This window comes from Nyctereutes procyonoides, unplaced genomic scaffold (assembly GCF_905146905.1).
Source record: "Nyctereutes procyonoides isolate TBG_1078 unplaced genomic scaffold, NYPRO_anot_genome, whole genome shotgun sequence".
Lineage (NCBI taxonomy): Eukaryota > Metazoa > Chordata > Mammalia > Carnivora > Canidae > Nyctereutes > Nyctereutes procyonoides.
Window position 1 is genome coordinate 55,583,101 of NW_026575125.1, and position 5,651 is coordinate 55,588,751.

The window sequence follows — 5,651 nt, forward strand, 5'->3', positions numbered from 1 at the left end:
TCTTTTAGTTGAGAATCTTTAAGATAGTCATTCTCAAATCATTGTTGAGTATATACACCATTATATATCTAGCATCAAGACTTTTACAAGGACAGTTTCAGTTATTTTTCCCCTTAAAAGTGTAATATTTCAAAAAAGGGTAATATTTGTTTCTTTGTATGTTTTGCATTTTTTTTGTTAAAAGCTGGATATTGGAATTAAATAATATGGTAACTGGCAATAAGTTTATCCTCCTTCCCGAGTGTTTGTAATTTTTGTGGTTTCTGATTTTTTTTAAATTTTTATAAACTGTGTTCCAACCATCAGCCTGAGGTATAAATTTAAGATCTCAGATTTTTTTTCTGAACTTTTCACTGGGATGTATGATCTTGTTCTAATTTTCCCCATATAAGATGTGGTTTTGTAATGTCTAAGTCTTTAATGTCTGAATTCCTAACGGAGAAAAATGAAGGGGGAAAGGGGGTAACCCTTTAAATACCACAGAAGTCACTCAGCCTCAGAGAGAGAGAGAGAGAGAGAGAGAGAGAGAGAGAGAGATTTGCAACAGTAGGTGAAGGTGCAACAACAATGGCCACCATCTTCTTTGCATCTCTGTGCTCAGAAGCAGCAATCAGCATAGTATAGTTCCCCAGTGTTTGAAGGACAAGGTCTATTTTGTCCAATCTGCATGCAAGCTGATATGGAAAATTATTCACATCTGTCTTTTATGGGCCAGGGATGGGGGATTCGTACCTGGTGCTATGCTAAGAGCTGATACTAAAACAAATAAACCCAATTTGCTATCTAAGATTTCTTCTGGAAATTACAAGTCCTCAATGTTTTCTAAAGTTCCAAAGGCATTACATCAGAAAGAATCGGTCAGTACAATTGTTGTATAGGTGGAGATAGATTCCGGATGCTGCCTGCTCCACCATTTCCCTGACACCATTGTTCTGTCAATTCTTGTAGCTTTTTTGGCCTGAGTTACACATTAAGTAAAACATAGGTCAGAGCCTTGTGTCAGTCCTTCAGACAGTGCCAAGAAAGTATAGAACATACATATACAATATTCTTTAAATTAAGGTTTGCTTTTAACTCTAATAAACTAGGAAAAGGTCCCCAAACGGGCAATACAGGCTATTGTGGCTTCCAAATCAACACCACTATTGTGCCAGAGAGAGGGTGTAGCAACAGAAAATAAAGTAAGCAAAAATTCCTAAAGTTTTGAGGAGTCTGTTGTTTCACCTTTTACTTTGTTATAGTATTTTTCTATTGTTTCCCAGAGTTCTGATAAAATTCCTTCACACAATATCTGCTTGTTGCTCTATGTTTCTATGAAAGTACTAGAGCACTGATCTGCCTACTCTGTCATTTTCCTATTGTCACGTTCTTCCTTGGTTTTAACTTGCATTTCTCTGACAACTAATCATGTTCAGCATCTTTTCATATGATTATTGGCTCTATTTCTGGAGAAATGTCTCTTTCAAGTCTTTTCTCCTGTTTTTCTTGAGTTCTTTGTCTTACTAGAATTTTGTTGTAAGAAATCTTTATATATTCTAAATACAAATTTTTATCATATACATACAAATATGTTCTTTATAAAATACATACATATATATGTAGCAAATACTTTCTCATTTTCTGTACGCTATTTATTTTTATAATGCATTTCAATGAGCAAGATGTTTAAATTTGATAAAACTCACTTTATTAATTTTTTTGTGCTTTTTCAGATATACTTTCATTCTCCAAAGTAACAAAGATTTTCTCCTAGGTGTTTTCTAGGAACTTTATTGTTCTAACATTCATGCTTATGCCTTAATCCACTTTGAGTTCATTTTTGTCTAGGGTGTGATGTATGAGTCCAGATACTTAGATAGGTAGTTAGATAGACCGATAAGTTTTTAAATTGTTTTATTTCCAATCATTCCAGCAAAATTTATAGAAAAATATTCATTTCATTACTGAGTTTCTTAGTGTATTTTATGAAACTATTTTACCTTATAATGTAGTCTTATTCTGTATTCTATTGTGTTTTATAGATGTATTTGTCTATTCTTCTGACATTAGAATACTACCTTGATTAATGTACCTTCATACAAGATTTAAAACCCGATAATGTAAGTACTCCAACTTTGTTCTTCTTCTTATTTTTTCCATATATTTTTAAAAACTAATGTTCTTTTTCAGTTTATATTTGTTTCAGGACCCAGTTCATATTCCTTAGTCTCTTTAGTGACAGTTTCTCAGGCTTTACAGTATTTTATAAGCTTATGCCTATAAAAAAGTATTCATTAGAGGGATGCCTGAATGGTTCAGTCAGTTAAGCATCTGATTCTAGGTTTTCACTCAGTTCATGATTTCAGTGTCGTGAGACTGATCCTCCCCTCAGGCTCCATGATCAGCATGGAGCCTGCTTGAGATTTTCTGCCTCTCTCTCTCCCTCTGTCCCTCCCCCTGCTCGTGCTTTCTCTCTCTAAAATACATAGGCAGAGTTAACGTAGTAGAGTAGTAGGAGGCTTTTGAGCTTGCCTCATCCTTCAAACACAGTGAAATTAACATCCAACTATTTAGAATAACTCAAAATACAATGAGGATTAAGAAAACAGAAGCAAAAAAAAATAATAAAAAAAAGAAAACAGAAGCAAGTTTCACAACTGTGAATTGGGGGAGAAAAAAGCCACAGGGCCCCTGTGACATAACTGAGAAAAGAGCAGAGACACTCACTGGTATACTGCACATAACCAGATCACCACTTTTCACTGTCTGCCACAATAGATACAAGACTCTGAGAAAGTGCTTTTTTGGGACAGAACAGAGTAGGGGACTGAGTCAGACACAGAGGGCCAGTAACTTGGATCCAGCTTTTTGCTGGGCCTCACAATAAACTAGTGTCCATGAGCACACTGTATGACTACTGATTTGGGACAGATCAGTGCTGGGTGCATTTGCAAGGCTCTCCTCCAGGGGAGGAGAGTTGGTCTACACCTTGCAAGGCCCATAAAACCTTGGGAGTTTTGAATCCTTGCCACTGGCCAGAGATAAAAATACAAGAGATTTCTGTGGCACAGGCACAGTGACTGGAAACAGAAAGGTTAATAGGAGATTGTTTGATTTTCACAGGACCTCCTGAACAGTAATGGCCAAGAGTTCCCTTCTCCAGGGATAAGAGGGTGGGATGATGCCATATTCTTCCTTCTCCACTACCCATCCCTCACCCCATCCATTTGCACAGTCAGATTTCAGAGAGAAATATATTGCCTTCTGTGGAGGATGGAGTTCACTGAACCCAAACCCCCTGCACCTGGCATGGGAATCTATAAAAGGGCAAGCCAGCTTGTGACCCAGTCTTCCTCAGAAGACCAATACAGACCCCCTGCATATACCAAGTCTATTGGTTAGAGAGTATGCAAAACGTCAGGTTCTGTTGGAAAGAGAACCAGGGATCTCTGGTGGCTCAGTGATTTGGTGCCTGCATTTGGCCCAGGGCGTGATCCTGGAGTCCCAGGATCAAGTCCCACATTGGGCTCCCTGCTTGGAGCCTGCTTCTTTCTCTGCCTGTGTCTCTGCCTCTCTCTCTCTCTCTCTCTCTCTCTCTCGGTGTCGCTCATGAATAAATAAATAAAATCTTAAAAAAAAAGGAAAGAGAAACAGATTTGCTTCTGTTTTTTTCTTTCTTCTTAATTTAAATGTTTTAATTTTTCTATTTATTTTTTAAATCTTCTATCTATACACACACACACACACACATACACACACGCACATATGTTTCTCCATTATCTTTTTTTTTTTTTTTGGATATCAAGCTTATAACCTTTTGTTCATTTGTTGGTTTGCTTGTTTAGTTCTCTTACTTTTTTTTAATTTTTATTTATTTATGATAGTCACAGAGAGAGAGAGAGAGGCAGAGACACAGGAAGAGGGAGAAGCAGGCTCCATGCACCGGGAGCCCGACGTGGGATTCGATCCCGGGTCTCCAGGATCGCTCCCTGGGCCAAAGGCAGGCGCTAAACCACTGCGCCACCAGGGATCCCTAGTTCTCTTATTTTTTCGATCAGGCTCTCTCTCTCTTTCTCTCTCTCCTCTTATTGTTTTTTTCCTTATTTTCTTTTTATTCTTTGAATTAGGTTCGTAGTCATTTGTTTGTCTCCTTGTTTGTATTTTTGTTATTTTTAGTGTTCTCTTATCTAGGAATAGGCTTTTTAAAAACAATTTCCAGGTTTACATATGCAAATAAATCAAAGTACACCTTGTTAAAGGTCCAAACAACCCCCACTGCAAGGACAAACCAGAGGGGAAGTGCAGCCTAATTGCAACAGCAGACTGCACATGGCATACACCAAAAACATTTCTTGAAGTTGTTGTTGCTAGTGTTGTTTTGTTCTTTTTCTGCTTCTTGGATTCTTTCATTTCTGAACAAAATGACAAGAGAGAGTAATTCACACCAAAAGAAAGAACATGAGGTAGCACTCACTGCCAGGAATTTAATCAATACACATATAAGTAAGATGTTTGAACTGGAATTTGAAACAAGAATTATAAAGACACAAGATAGGCTTGTTGAAGAAAGCATTAAAAACACTAGAGGATCCCTACCTGTAGAGATAAACTGAAATTTCCTCATGCCAAAATTAAAAATGCTATTATTAAGATTCAGTCTCAAGTGGAGGCCATAAAAAGAATAAACAAACTGATATAGAGGATAAAATGATGAGGGGGAAAAGAATTAAAAGAAGAGAAAAATAAAAATATTAAATAATGAAGAGAGATATAGGGAACTTAGCAATTCCATAAAGTGAAATAATATTAATCTTATAGGGATTCCAGAAGATGAGGAGAGGGAGAAAGGGGCAGACCTTTGATTTGAACAATTTATATCTGACAATTTTTCTAATCTGGGGAAAGAAAAAGGCACTCAATACAAGAAGGCACAGAAAACCCCATCAAAATAAATAAAAATAGTCTAACCCCTCCACATATTACAGTGAAGCTTGAAAATTTCAAAGATAAAGAAAAAATAATGAAAGCAGCTTGGGACAAGATTCCTTAACCTTCAAGTGTAGACACATAAGCCTGGCAGCTGACTGGTCATGAAGAACTGGCAAGCCAGAAAGGACTAGCACGATATACTATTCAACATGTTAACTGGAAAACATATGCGGCCAAGAAAAGCTTATACAGCAAGGCTATCATTAAGAATATAAGGAAATATAAACAGTACAAGACAAACAAAAACCAAAAGAATTTGTGAACACTAAACTAGCCATGCAAAAAAGTTTGAAAAGGATTTTTTAGCAGAGAGAGCAAATAATAACAAAGACCACAAAGAAACAGAAACAATCTAAAGGAAGAGCACTTTACAGGAAATAGAGTGGCATTAAGTTAATATCTTTCAATAATTACTCTGAATATAAGTGGACTAAATTACACTCCAAAAAAGTATAGAATATCAAAATGGAAAAAGCAAAGAACTATCAATATGCTGCTGACAAGACATTCAATTTAGACCAAAATAAAGATTGTACCTGAGGGGGGTAAGGACACATGCATCATGCTAATGGACAAATAAATAAATAAATATGTGTGTGTGTGTGTGTAAAAAACATATATATATATATAAAATATATATATAACAACTCAGTTATCTTGCTCACCATAATACCCTCTAGTTC